We start from the raw sequence: 15,223 nt of genomic DNA, 5'->3' as shown, positions 1-15,223 counted from the left end.
CCAACATTTGAAGCAATCAACATGTCCTTGATAGGATATAAGCTCGTGGTCTACAGCTGTCTCCTTCCTAAAAGAGGAGGATACGCTGTAGCCAAAGACAGTAATTGTAGCTAGAAAATGAGGTAAAGTGCTTTTCTTCCTCCCAGTTGTTTAGCCTAGTGTCTTCGGCATGTGAATTTAATCTTCCTTCTGTTGTTTCGAGCGGAGGGAGGGGCACTGTCAGCTCCAGCGTGGATCTCAGGGACAGTTTTACAAATGTATCGTCGACAAATTATGTCGGGGAACCATCTAGTGAGAATTCTGGGCAAGTGCTATTATTGGCTGATTGGCGGTGAATGGGAGAGACATTGAAACCGCTTTAATAATGCAAAAATGAGCCCAATTGCAGAAACCTAAATCTTGCTGGTTTTTTGCATTCAGCCCTTCACGGACCCCAAGTGGGTGCCCCAGACATCGGCCATCTCTTCAGGGAAACACGGGGGTGGCGGGCAGTGCGTAAGAGGACAGCCTAGCCGCCGTGTCCTCAGAGGTGTGTGCCCCACTGGCGGCGGCTGCCACCATGGGTAGGGACCTCGAGACTCGCCAGCGCCTGGAAAATATTTACGTTTCTGTTTAGAGACCAGCAATATGATTTGACATCACCTCATGGCTTTTCCAGCTGCTGGGGTTTTTTATGGGGGTTATAACAAGCTGGATGTGTAATTAGCAAGATAGATTTATCGTCTGCCATTATGTTGTAAAGAATATAAAAATGGTGTTGGTGGTGCAGAAATCTCTTGCCGCGCAGGAATGCCGTTAATACGTCTAGCAGCGCCTGCGGGAAATCCGGCACGCGTTTCTGGACTGCACGGCTCAGGCAGAGGGTGGCAGAGCCGGGGGCGGGGGGGGGGGGGGGGGAGGTGTGCCGAAATGGGCTCTGCAGCCATTGCAAAGTCCTGGGCTGTCCCAGAGTGGTGACACTAGTGAGCTGCCCGCTAAGTCGGGGTGTTCTATGGTGTTCCACGTCCCCTCCCTCACCTTGCCCTCAGACACAGCCTGCTGTGACGTTCCATAGTGCCCTGCAGCAATCACTCCTTATGGATTGCGTAGGGCCTTGGGGTCTAGGGTCTGATGTTTGTGTCTGTCTTACCACCGTGCCTTAAACCAAATCGTGGGCTCCCTCAAGGCAGGGACAAAGCCCAGAGCGCCTTTCTGGGCCACATGTCCCCTGGCCTATGCCATTCCTCACTGCCAGCTGCCTCTCTCCACCCCACGGCCTGACCCACCCACCTCCAGCGTGGCTTCCTCCCTGGTCTCCCAGTTCCCACTCTTGTCCCTGCCAGCCCCCTATGGAGGGGTCATGCTCAAATCCACAGTTGGTCATACCGAAAAATCACTTCCTAATGCCACCCTAACGCCAGCCTCCCGGGTCCTTTATGGGGGGCTCCGGCCCCACTGCCCCGCCGCCTCTCCTGCTGCTCACCCTGAGTTACCTTCTGTCCCTGAACCTGCCACATTCCCTCACAGCTCTGCGGGGTTTCTCCCAGGGAGGAGCCTGAGACAGGAGTGGGCGCAGGCAGGTTGGGGGGGGAGTGCCAGGGAGCCCGGGTGCAGAGTGGGCCTCGAGGCGAGGAGGGGAAGGAAGCCAACACAGTTGTGTAAATGGTGGCTGCGGTGGCACCAGGGCTCAGTCCGAGGGACTGTGGAGAGCACCCTCAGAGCCGACCCACCCAGAGTGGGAGGGGGCTGGGGCACGTAGCCACAGACTCCCCTCCATAACGGCCGAGGGCTTCTCCCGGGGGCCTAACTCCGAGCACTTCTGGCCTGGCCTCAAGAAAGCCCCAGGGCGGGGCATCAGGCCTGTACAGGAACAGTGGCAGCCAAGGAGCCGTGGAGGAGGGGCACACTGGCAGCCTCTGCTATAATCTAAAATGTTCTAGAATTTTCTTCTACTGGGTTAAATCCTATTTATCTTGCAGTTCTCACGTTAAATATAGCTTCCTCCGGCCGGACGCGGTGGCTCACACCTGTAATCCTAGCACTCTGGGAGGCCGAGGCGGGCGGATTGCTTGAGGTCAGGAGTTCAAAACCAGCCTGAGCGAGACCTTGTCTCTACTAAAAATAGAAAGAAATTAATTGACCAACTAAAAATATATAGAGAAAAAATTAGCCGGGCATGGTGGTGCATGCCTGTAGTCCCAGCTACTCGGGAGGCTGAGGCAGGAGGATGGCTTGAGCCCAGGAGTTTGAGGTTGCTGTGAGCTAGGCTGACGCCATGGCACTCACTCTAGCCTGGGCAACAAAGCAAGACTCTGTCTAAAAAATATATATATATAGCTTCCTCCAAGAGGGCTTTGCTCACTAGTTCCTTCCATCCAAATTGCATCTCTCCTCACAGCTGTATTTTTCATTTACATCCTAATTATGCACCTACTGTCTGTCTCCCTTGTGGGCTGTATGCACCATGAGGGCAGGGACCGTGAACATTTTTATTCCACCCACCCAAGCCCCGTCTGTGCACAGGGCAGAACTGCTCAATGAATATTCGTTGAATGAGTGACTCAGGACGATCCCTTAGAATGTTAAGCTGCATGAGGACAGGGACTCTTTTTTTCTGTTTTGTTCATTATTCTATCCCCATAAAACAGTGTCTCCCACTTAGTAGGTGTCAAGTAAATATTTGTTAAATGAAGGAAGGAAGAAAGGAAAATAGTATCAAAACAGAAATTTTTGACTGGTGGCCACCGGCCAAATTCAGCCTGCAGATATTTTTGTTTGGCCCCCAGAGTGTTTGAAAAATGTGAATTTGTCGCCAACATTTTAAAACCAGGAGATTGCACAGACCAAAAACAATCTAGATTTCCAGCTCTTCTTGAAGAATTAGGAGAACTGGCCGTCCCGCATTCCCAGGTGGCAGCAGTCACAGGAGCTGAGTGGCGCTGCCCTCTGGGAGGGGCGCACGCTCTCCAGCCCCGCACGGCCCCCACCTGGCCCGTGGAACCCATTTATGGGGCTCTCTGGTGTCCAGGTTTCAACGTCCATGCCACCATCACAGAACCACAGTAAGTCAGAGCCGGAAGGACTTGAGAGACCATCGTGTCCAATTAGTCTCCATCGCACGTAAGGAGAAACCGAGGCTCAGAGGAAGTAAGATCGTCCAAGAGAGAATGAGAGTCAGACTCGGGCTCACCGGCCTCCCTGCGTGATCTGTGGACATCCGGGGAAAACTAAACTGAAAAGCTCTTGTAGCCCCCAGGTCTCCTGTGCTGTCTTCATTACTCTTCTAGAATTTTCTGTTCTCTCCAGCTGTCAGACGAGGAAGGAGTATTTTCATTTGCAAAATTCATCAACCCTAAGAGAGGCCCAGAATAACCGTGGCTTCAGCAAGATGAAAGCTTATTTCGCTCCCCTAGCAGTCCAGACACAAGCAGAAGCTGCTGTAACGGCCGCACGGCGCCAGGGCCCGAGGCTCCTTCCGCCCTGTTCCCCGCCTCCCCGGAGCGTTGCCCTCATGGGGCAATCACGGCTCGCCCCCGTGTCTGCAGACAGCCAGTAAGAAGGGGGAACAGGAAAAGGAGAATTCACCTCCTCTCTTTTTTATTTTATTATTACTTTTCATCCCTCTCTTTCAAGGTCCAGACTCAAGTGCACAATCACTTCCGCTCACCTCTCTTTGCCTGGAACTTGGTCACGTGGCCACGTCTAGCTGCAAGGGAGTCTGTGAAGTATAGTCTTTATTTGAGGCAGCCATGTGCCCCGCTAAATTTTAGAGATTCTGTTACACTAAGAGAGAGAAAGGAAGAAAGAATATTAGAGAACAACAAATTAGAGCAATTTCTAGCCCACCAAACCAAATAATAAAAGAAACAACAATAAAATAGAAAAATGATGAGGAAAAACAAAATGTGCCCCGTTCGAGAGGCCCAAGGGACAAGTAGGTTTGTGCATCTGAAGCTCGAGAGAGAGAGGTCTGGGCTATGGCGCTAAACTTGGAAGTCAGAGAAGTGGAGCGGGTCTAAAGGAGCAGGAGTGTGAGCCCCATTTTGCAGAGTAACTGAGATCTAGGGAAGTTATGTTGTTGGTGGGATTATTCACGGCAGAACTAAAACTCAAGGTTTTAGCCTCTGGTTCACAGTTCTTTCCCTCTATACTTCCTCAGCAACTGTAGCCATGTGAAGCTTGTTATTAATTGCTGATATTAAGCAGGACTGTTTGAACCACAAGAGTATTTAAGCTACAAAGGGGATTTATTAGATCACAAAATTGACAAACCCAGGGGTATCGGCCGGGCGCGGTGGCTCACGCTTGTAATCCTAGCACTCTGGGAGGCCGAGGCGGGCGGATTGCTCAAGGTCAGGAATTCAAAACCAGCCTGAGCGAGACCCCGTCTCTACTATAAAAAAAAAAAAAATAGAAAGAAATTAATTGGCCAACTAATATATATATATATAAATTAGCCGGGCTTAGTGGTGATGCCTGTAGTCCTAGCTACTCGGGAGGCTGAGGCAGGAGGATTGCTTGAGCCCAGGAGTTTGAGGTTGCCGTGAGCTAGGCTGACGCCACGGCACTCACTCTAGCCTGGGCAACAGAGTGAGACTCTGTCTCAAAAAAAAAAAAAAAAAAAAAACCAGGGATATCTGGGATTCAGGTCTGGTTAGATCCAGGAGCTTAAGCAATGTTCTCAGGTCATTCTGCATCCCTCAGCCAACTTTCTCCATGTGGCGACTCCCTCTCAGCAGTCCCAACTAAAAAGGGGTACCTTCCTTCCACTTCCCAAATTCCAGCACAACTCCCAGGCTTGAATCTCATTGTGCCATACTAGGTCACATGCCCATCCACGTGCCCACCTTTGTAGCTCTGATTGGCCAGCCTAGATCAAGAGCCCACTCCTGGCATGGAGGGAGTAGAGGAGCAGGTCAGCTCCACTCCAGCCAATGAACTGAGTGGAAGAGGGGTGGTCCCCTAAAGGAAACCGAACTGTTCCTTCCAGAAGAGTATAAGGACCGTGGTGTCCAGTGAGTGGGCTCTGGGGGCCAAGACCCCCTGTACCTCCATGCCAAGGACCAGCAGCTCTTTGCCTGTGGCCATTGTGTTGTGCACTGTGCAGGAAGCAGAAATCATATCAATTATAGTCCCAGCCAAAGGGGATTTGCTGTTCATTTAGAGAAATAAGACCAACAGAGCTAAAATGATCAAGAAGTGATTCAAAACAGAGTGTTTGAATTTTAAAACAGACACTGGGCTCTCTTCCTGTTCCCAATCAAGGGATGTGCTGCTCAGGGCTGTCATCTCCCCACTTCCTTTCCATCTCTTCCTCCTCGGTGCTCAGAGCCAGAACATCCCCTTGCTAGCTGTGCCTCCCAGCATCTTGTGGATCCATTAGAAATTCCCTGCAGAGCTGGAGCAGCCAGTGATCGCCGCCTCTTTCCTGACCCCTCGCCCTCCACCTCCCTCCTCGGCAGACTCTGAACTCTTTTTTTTCCAGCTGGGATTAGGCGAATGCGAGGTGGTCAGGAGGCTTTGCCTGTTGCCAGGAAGGGATTTGGGACGGATTCATCAGCATTCCTCCAGGGATTCACAGTGAGGCAGCCCTGTCACCTCATCTGTGCCCAAACTCCTAGGCAGCTCAGTGCCAATTTGAAGCTCAACTCTAGGACCAGCTGTCAGTTTAAATAACAGCTTTATTGAGATGAGATACAATCCATATACCATAAATTTACCCTTTCAGTGTGTCTAATTAAGTAATTTTTAGTATATCCTCAGAATTGTGCAACCATCACCACTATCTAATTTTAGAACATTTTTATCACACTTACAAAGAAACCCCATGCCCAATAGTCACCTGGCAACTGCTAATCTACTTTCTGTCTCTGTAGATTTGCCTTTTCTGGATATTTCATATGAATGGAATCATACAATATGTGGTTCATCCATGTTGTAGCATGATTGAGTACTTCATTCATTTTTATGGTCACATAATTTTTCATTGTATGGTTAGACTACATTTCGTCTATCCATTTATCAGTTGGTGGATAGTTGGGGTTTTGGCTATTGTGAATAATGCTGCTATGAACATTTGTGGACAAGTATTTGTATGTGTACATTTTGCATATACAAAACACATGCATATGTCTTTAATTCTCTTAGGTACATACCTAGGCGTGGAATTGCTGGGTCATATGGAAATGCCAGGTTTAACACTTTTAAGGAGCAGCCAGACTAGCTTCCAAAGTGGCTGCACAATTTTACATTAGCCTGTGAAATAGTCCCAATTTCTCCACATCTTCATCAACATTTGTTATTGTCTGTCTTTTTGGTGATAGGCCTCCTGGTTTAGTGTGAAGTGCTACCTCACAGTGGTTTTGATTGGCATTTCCCTAATAACTAATCATTTTGACTAATGTCTAATGATGTTTTCCTGTGCTTACTGGCCATTTTTCTATATTCTTTGGAAAAATATCTATTCGTATCATTTGCTCATCTTTTAACTGGTTTATTTGTCTCTTTATTGTTGAGCTGTAAGAGTTCTTACTCTGGATACAGTCTGCTATCAGATATGTGATTTGCAAATATTTTGTTTCGTTCTCTGGGTGTGTTTCCATTTTCTCAGTGGTGTCCTTTGAAGTACCAAGTTTTTCATTTGGATGAAGTCCAATTTGTCTTTTCTTTTGTTACTTGTGCTTGTGGTGTTGTATTTGAGACACCATTGCCTAAACCAGGTCACGAAGATTTATTCCTATGCTTTCTTCTAAGAATTTTTGTCATTTTAGCTCTCACATGTAGGTTAATGATCCATTTTGAGTTAGGTTTTGTATATGGTGTGAGGTAGGGGTCCAACCTCAGTCTTTTGCAAGTGGATATCCAGTTGTCCCTGCACAGTTTGTTTAAAAGACTTTTCTTATCCTTTTGTATTGTCTCAGCACCCTGTCAAAAATCAATAGACCATAAATGTGTTTATTGCTAGACTATTAATTCTATTCCATCAATCTATATGTCTGTCCTTATGCCAATACCGCACTGTCTTGATTACTGTAGCTTTGTAGTAAGCTTTGAAATGGGGAATTAAAAGTCTTCCAGCTTTATTCTTATGACCGGTTCCTAACCTTCATAACTGGCATCTCCAATAGTTTTATTTTTTGTGGTTTCTACTCAGCCTTTGCACTTGCTGTTCTCTCTTACCAGGAAACCCCATCTCCCAGCTTCCTATGTGGCTCCTCTCTTACTTTCTTCAGGACTCTGCCCAAATGTTCCTTCCTGAAACAAGCTGTGTCACCACCTGACATGTTAAATATTTATTATTTATCAACTCCCCACCCCCAACACACACACACTTGAATGTAAAGTGAGCAGCAGGCCCCAGGCTTTAGGGCACCTCAGGCACAAAATTAAAGTGTGTGCCAAAAACTGAGTAACCAAGATAAATCATATTTTAGTGCAATATTTTACGTTGGTTATAGTCTAATCAAAATTAATGCCGAAAAATCGATAATGAAAGAAAATAAAAATGTAAATAAAGACAAGTTGTTTTATAGCCCCGTGTTATTGTGCAACAGGGACAGTTTCCAATCAGCCCACAATTGGCCTAGTGGCCAACCCCTGGCCTAGTGGCCATTATATCCCCATAGGGCAGCTCATCAAGGGGCTTTATATATAGCAATTTTTTTTTATTGTGGAGCTTTTATTAACTTTTTCCACTCGATTCAAAATAGAGAAAAATGTTTTGATGAGTACACGTAGGGGCCATGTTTTTCCGGCACTGACAAGCACCATGTTCCCAGCTGCAGCCCCAAGCCTTGTACACAGCTCGGGGCACACAGTAGGAGCTTGGTGAATGTTTGTTAATTACACGAATGTTATCAAGGGAATATTTTATGTGTTTGCAGCAGGGAGAGATCTCAACCCACACAGCATGTGTGAAATAGAATTTTATTTTTCTGTAATGCCACTTAATTTCCAGTTCCAGTATTCATTCTGCTGGGTTCCTCTTGCTTCCTCCCCAGATTAAATCAGATTTCAGGGAGCTCCTGCAGCACCAGGGGATTGGGTGGAAGCCCCTGGACCTCGCGGTTTAATGGGGAGCCTTTTGTTTGTTTCCTGCAATGTATTGTCCTCTTACGTGCCTTTATTTGTTACGTATGTGCATAGCGTTGTTTAAATACCCATGTTTCTGACTTCTCTCCCTCTGTGCTGTGGTTTTAGCTCCTTCCACGTTGCCATCCATACAGCTCCATGTTCTAACTCAGTAGTTTTCAACTGGAGGCATTTTTACCTCCCGAGGGACATTTGGCAACGTCCTAAACATCTTTGGTTGTCATGGCTTGGGGATGGGGTGCTACTAGAGCTAAAACATTGAGTTTCAGTTCTGTCATGAATATCCCACACCAGGCTAATATTTTTTAAATTTTTTGTAGAGGCAAGAAGGGTCTCACTATGTTGCCCAGGCTGGTCTTGAACTCACAGGCTCAAGCAGTCCTCCCCTCCTTGACCTCCCAAAGTGCTGGGTTTACAGGCATGAGCCACCATGCCCGGCCTGGAAGTTTTTTAAACCTCTCAGGTATACAGTAATGTCCTGGGGCTGGAAGTGGGAAACCAAAAGTAGAAAACTGTTTCTACTTTGAGATTTAAAGAGCTTAAAAATCCAATAGGAATGCTTTTTTCAATAGTCCGCATACTCATTTAGGAAAAATACATGGATGATCAGCATAAATCCTGGTCAAGGATGACACACAATTTCATGACACATTCCATACTTCTCTGGAACCAGAGTGGCTTTGGACTTCTCGCTAGCAATAAGGGAAGGTAGCGTCAATGTGAAAGTGCCTTAAAACTGTGAAGGAAAGTTACTATTTCTAAGCAAAAATTACCCAGCCAAATCGTCAGTCAAGGAGGACAGTAGAATAAAGACATTCTCAGGAAGGGAAGCTGCAATGCCTGAAAACAAATCATTGTCACATACCCCTTTTCAGGGAGTTACTAGAGGATATGCACACAACTCGGGAGAAAAATCGAGAAAGGGAAAGATGTGGGATGCAGGAAGCAGGGAACTCAACGGGGAAGCAAGACGAAGGCGACCCCCCATCGTAGGGAAAATGGTCCCAGTATGAGAGGCAGTGAGCGCTGCAGTTGGTCCTGAGTGGACTAGGTCAGAAGGCGCTGAGATACCTTCAAGAAGATGAAATTGATAAAATACCTGATACATCTGAATGCATTGAAAGGATTGAAAAAGAAAAAAGATAGATCGTTATTAACTTCACAGAAGACAAAAGGCAAGAAAAGTAATAATAGTTTATGTGGCTTCGCTGCGTTATCAATTAGCTATATAACGACTCACCCCAAAACTGGGTGTCATGAAACAAGAAGCCATCTGTAAGCCCATGCGATCGTGTGTTGGCAGAGAGGTCCTGCTGGTCTGGGTTGGGCCCACTCGTGTGTCTACAGTCGGCTGGCAGATCGACGGGGTACAGAGTGGCCTTAGCTGGGACGACGAGTCTCCGCTTCCTGAATCTCTTATCCCCCACTAGGCAAGGCCAGGCTTGTCCTCGTCAGGGGAACAGCGCTCCTTTGGAGGAGGGGGGAGAGAAAGCACACAGGCCTCTTTAGGCCCGGGTTTGGAACCAGCACGCCGGCGTTTCTGCCATGCTCTGTCACCCCAGGCCAACAGAAGCCGCCCAGGTGTACACGGTGGGGCATCAGACCCCACCTCTTGAAGGAAGGAGCTTTGCTACCACACTGTGAAGGGTGAGGACACAGGGAGGGCTTTGCACGGGGAGGGGTCAGCGCAGCCAGCCCCCACGGCCATCGTGGGGCTGTGAACTGTCACTGCTCACCCAGTGAAAACCAGGATGTGCTGGGGAGGAGCAGGGCATGGCGGGGGGGGGGGGCGGATTTAGCTTTGATGAAAATAAAAACTGAAAGAATAAAGGATTTAAATTGATTATACATGCTGGGCATGTGGTCTGCGCTTCTCAAGGAGTGGGTTTCTCTCCCTGGAGAGGTCTCGGCCTGGGTCCTGCCCTTGCAGCGGAGGGACACAGTGTGTGGCCTGGCTCTTCCGTAAGCCCGAGGCTATGGCGCCGCCCAAGCCGGCTGCCCACCTGTCCAGGCAGAGGCACCGGGTGTGGATCCCACTCCTTGAGAAGCGCAGACCACATGCCCAGCTTTGCAGAGCGAGTCACTGCGTCGGAACTGTCTGAGCCCATGCTTGAATTCCAGGATGTCTTATTTGAATGGAGCACATTGTCCGAAGGAGCAGTGCCTGGGGCCACCAAATGTGTCCCTGAGTGACTCTCCGCGCAGACGTGCGTTTGTTCAGCATCCTTTGGGCATGTGAGCCAGCCATCCTGGGGCAGAGGACTGAGTGGAATCTGCTGGGAGCCCCCCACAGGCTCTCGGGAAGACACCAGGCCAGTTTGATAACTCTGGACGCACAGTCCTCTCAACTCTGAGGGTGGGGGCCGGACGAATGCCCATTCACAGGTGAGAACCCTGAGGCTCAGCACGCTCAAGTGTCAGAACTAGAAGCCTCTGGAAAAGGCCCTTGGCACAGTTTTCCTGTCCCCTTTAAGGTGTACTTTCTTAGCCTTACCCCTTAAGAATGACAAGGAAAGCTTCAGCCTCTATTGAAGACACTTTCAGGCATGATAGGGGTCTTCTTACCAGAGATCTTTGTTACCTGCCGCCCACCTGCAGACAGCCCACCACACGGCCTTCTCTCAGCTGCCAGAGGGGTCCTTGGAACATGCAAGTTGGATCCGGTCCACCCCTCCCTGAAGCCCTGCAGTGACCCCCCTTGCTGCTAGGGAGGCAGGCTCCCCACGGTGGCCCACCATCCAGCTCCCTGCTGCCGTCGAGAGCCCTCTTCCCCAGCCGCCCTGGACACCTGTGGTTACCCAGGGCCTCCAAGTTCTCATCTGCCTCTGGGCCTTTGCACATGCTGCTCTGAGCTCTTGGAATAGTCTTCTTCCTCCTCCTCCCCCACTCCCATTATCCACTGGGAAGCTCAGGTTATCCTTCATAACACAGTTCAAAAATCACATCTGCAGGGTCCCCAGAGGAAGTCAGGTCCCCATTGCGATACATGCTCACGTAACTCTTTTAACTACTGACCTGCACCCCACACGTCATAATTATTATTCCTGAAATCTCTTGAATTCTACCCCCATCTCCGCATCTCCACCACCACCTGCTTTGGCCCAGCCTCCGTCTCCTCTGGCCAGGACCTCCCCTGCCTCCTTGCTGCCCCTCTGCCTCCCCACCCCCTGTCTACTGGGCAGCCACAACGACTGCCCCAGGAAACAAACACGACCCTGTCACCTTCCTCATCTTCACCCCGGTTGAAAACCCTTCAGTGGCACCCATCACGCTAAAGACAGGCTCTTGGCCATGACTTTGCAGGTTCTGCCAGGTCCAGCCACTGCCAGCCTTGCCAAGCTGATCTCTGCCCCCCGGCCCTGAGCCCTGCTGCAGCTGCCCGCTCATGATGCTCTTGCCACCACAGGGCCTTTGCACCGGCTACTCCTCTGCCTGGAACGCTCTCCTCACCCTTTAGCCCAGCCAGCACTTCCCATCCAGCATCATACCCTCAGGGAAGGTCCCCGGTCTTCCCGAGCAGGTCATGGCACCACAGGGCTCGCTAAAACAACACGGGCAATTATTCATTTCTTGGTGTGATCATTTGATTACAGAATAACATCATTAGCATCCTTGCTAAAGGGCTATAATTGAATTTTGATTATAGAAGATGCTGTCGATGCCCACCCTCTTTCCCGTGGCACCCCCATTCCCGTGGGCACGATGGCATCCCCCTGCAAGCACCCACGACACTCTGCTGTGTGTTCTAGAGCCTCCCAGGTGTCCCCCGAGGGACAGAGCCCCTGTGGCCCCCAGCAGTGACCTGCTCATTGACCCACCCTCCCTTCCCCTCCCCTTTCACTGCCCCACTGGGTCACCAGCGCTTCCTGGGGTCACCTCCCAGGTAAAATCTCACACCTGAATCCTAGGCTCGGGGTCAGCTTCCAGGGCGATCTGTACTAAGGCCTTGAGAGTGTATAGCTGTCCGGACTTCCCACGAGTGGCTTTTAGCAGGACTGAAACGCGTCCTTGCCAGAGCCCTGCCGTAGCACGAGTGGCTCCCGGAAGTGCGGTCCACGGACCCCAGCATGGCAGGGGAGCTGTCAGAAATGCAGACAGTCCTGACCCGGCATCTGCCTCTCCACCCCATGCCCCCGCGATGGGTGCTTTCACGGATTACTGTCTGTGGGTGAGCGGTAACCCCGATTCGATTCGCCTGGCGTTGGCTCCGCTGGGCAATCTTGGCTCTGCGCCCCTCCATAGCTCCTCTGCCCCTCCCCCAGCCACCGCCCTCCCCCACCCCACCGCGGTGTCATTACCGATTCCCGAATCCGATACCCAGCGCGGTACCCAGCGCGGTGCCATCGGGTTCAATGAGATCCCGTTGGCGATGCGTGGCCCGGCCCCTCCGTCACTGCTTTACAAACTGAGAAGAAATAAAAAACCCAGGTTTTATGGCCCAGCAGTTAAAAACTATTTGTAGAAGTTGCTAAGGTTCAAATCAAAAGTGCCCTCCCTGGAGGACGATTAGTCAGTTCAGGGGACCCCAGATTCTTTCCTTTGCTTTCTGTTCGTCCCCCCCCTTTCCACCTCGCGATGCGTCTGTAATTCACTTCTGCCGCTCAGACTTCTAGAGCTTTCCATCCTTTGACAAACACAAGCCAAAGTGCTTAAGGACATCTGTTTATTTTATTTCTTTAATGAGAAAACCTTCCAATTTCTCCCGAGCTCAGCTGTGTTTATTTACATTTTGCTGGTCACGTGAGCCAAGCACCTTGGAAGTTGGAGGGCCCGGCCAGGCCCTCGCCGGCAGCCCCTAGCTCTGAAATGGAGCGCAGGCCCTGCCCAAGGAAAACAGACTCCTTGGAACTCTATAAAATAGATTCTCAAAATAAATACTGCCTAATTCACTCGGTAGATGTGGATTAGGTCAAGATGAATACAATTTGGAAAGGATTTTCTGAGGAAGTTGGAGATTTCTTTCCCCCACTGGGGGTTAAACCTTGTATTTAAATCTTTTCTTCCCCCTCCTGCTCTCTTTTCAGTTAAGTAAAAGGTGTTTAGTCTTTGTGGCTAATAAAGAAAACGTGGCTTTGATTGGGCTTCTCGAGCAGTGATTATTTTCTTTGCAGGACAAGGGGGAGACGGAGGGTGACCTCACCTGTCACTTCATCCCATCCTGCAAGGAGTGGGGGCAAGAAGCAAACATCTGCAGTTGTCATTTTGGCGGGTGTGGGCGAGGGAGAAGTTGGGAAAGCTTTGAAAGATGTCGTGGAGGTGAATGACATAGTTTGAGGGGCGCTGGGCAGGGGGTGGTACCCTTTGTTGACTTAATCCCTTATAATAGTGCTTCCCTGAGCCGGGCGACCTCCATGCCAAGTGCCTCTGCTTATTTATTTTAGAGCATTAAAGGATTATTTCCAACATAAAATATATTTTAAAGATGGTTTGGGGTTGTCAGAAAAGTGCTCATTAGCAGGGACATTCTTTGAAGCCCTGTGCTCTCTGCCACTTGGAGAGAGACCATTTCCTAGTAGAATCACTCAACTTGGGTTGAAGGTTTTAGAGCAAGTTAAGACTCCTGAGTGCGCCTAATTTTCCGCCCACAAATTTAACAGATGCCGACTTCTTCCCCAGACGTCCTTTGCCAACTTTTCCCTCCCTTCTTGCCCCACCTTTCAATGAATGCTGACGGGCATCTGAAAGGAAACAAAATGAGATGGATTTAAATCCTCTATGCAAAACCTACAACAAATTGTCGGTTGGGTCAGAGTGAGGAGCTCTTTTGTCTTCCGTAAATATAGGGCTTGCTGCTCACAATGGTAAGTGGTGAAAAAAATCCTAGGCACCCTGGGAGCCTGAATAATGGGACCAATTTTCCTTTACCTTAACTAGCAGGTTGGGACACTGTCTCCCCACAACTCCCCACCTGCACTTTTTATGCTACTTAATTTGCCAACAATAGGGTCCTTGAGGTAGTCCAAAGATTGCTGGGATTCCCATGAGCCTTCGGTGATGAGGTGTCACCTGCTGCATGGCAGAAAGGTATGGGCGCCTATTGTGTTTGGGGTTGGCTTTGACAAGGGAGTGGGAGGTGTTCGCCTCACTGTTTACCTGTTTCCCACACCTGCACTGAGAAGTCTCGAACTTTCCGGCCCCTCTGATGGCAGACAGGGAAGCTCTGATGTGTGTCTCCTGACAGGACCTAATTCACAGTGGGAATCTGCAGTTTAAGAATCTCTTTGGGCCGGGCGCGGTGGCTCACGCCTATAATCCTAGCACTCTAGGAGGCTGAGGCTGGCAGATTGCTCTAGGTCAGGAGTTCGAAACCAGCCTGAGCAAGAGTAAGACCCCTGTCTCTACTATAAATAGAAAGAAATTAATTGGCCAACTAACATATATATAGAAAAAATTAGCCGGGCATGGTGGCGCATGCCTATAGTCCCAGCTACTCGGGAGGCTGAGGCAGGAGGATTGCTTGAGCCCATGAGACTGAGGTTGCTGTGAGCTAGGCTGACGCCACGGCACTCACTCTAGCCTGGACAACAAAGCGAGACTCTGTCTCAAAAAAAAAAAAAGTATCTCGTTGGAAATGTCCATCAACGATGAGTGGATAAATGCATGGCAGGATATTCCTGTGTGGGGAATATTATTCGGCCATGAAAAGGAAGGGGGTACTAATGCATGCTGCAACGTGGATGCACCTCAAAAATATTAGGCTGCCTGAAGGCAGCCAGACGCAGAAGGTCATATGTTGTGTGATTCTGTTTTTATGAAATATCCAGGTTAGGCAAACCATAAAGACAGCACACAGATTGGAAGTTACCGGGGCAGAGGGGAGCGGGAAGGGGGTGCGAGTACTTCATGGGTATGCGGTTTCCTTTTGGGGCGATGAAAATGTTTGGGAACCGGGTAGAGGTAGGTGGTGGTTGCACAACACTGTGTACTAAAAGCCACCGAATTGTTCATTTCAAAATGATCCTTTTATGTTTTGTGGATTTCACCTCAATTTTTGAAAAGGAAAGAACGAATCTCCTGGGTGGAGCATTTTGTTAGGCCGCTGAGTCCAGGCTTGCTGCGTGCGGCCGCAGCCCGTGTGCCCGCTGGGGTGGGACGTCGCTTCTTGCCGTGGTAGCTCTTGTGCCTTTTCTCACCGGGATCCCGTTGGGTGGTG

The 15,223-nt window shown here is 49.4% G+C and overlaps 1 protein-coding gene and 1 non-coding gene across 2 annotated transcripts in view; both read left to right on the top strand.

Annotated features, from left to right (window-relative positions):
• Positions 1 to 15,223, top strand: part of EYA2 (EYA transcriptional coactivator and phosphatase 2) — a 188,333-nt gene that overhangs the window by 124,491 nt on the left and 48,619 nt on the right. The gene's annotated exons all lie outside the window — the stretch shown is intronic.
• On the top strand, positions 8,629 to 8,733 carry LOC142861465 (U6 spliceosomal RNA). The gene has a single exon (XR_012912692.1). It is a non-coding gene; the product is annotated as a U6 spliceosomal RNA (small nuclear RNA).

The sequence above is a fragment of the Microcebus murinus genome, chromosome 16 (assembly GCF_040939455.1).
Source record: "Microcebus murinus isolate Inina chromosome 16, M.murinus_Inina_mat1.0, whole genome shotgun sequence".
Lineage (NCBI taxonomy): Eukaryota > Metazoa > Chordata > Mammalia > Primates > Cheirogaleidae > Microcebus > Microcebus murinus.
The sequence above is the reverse complement of the archived record's forward strand: the minus strand, read 5'-3'. Positions and strand labels throughout refer to the sequence as shown.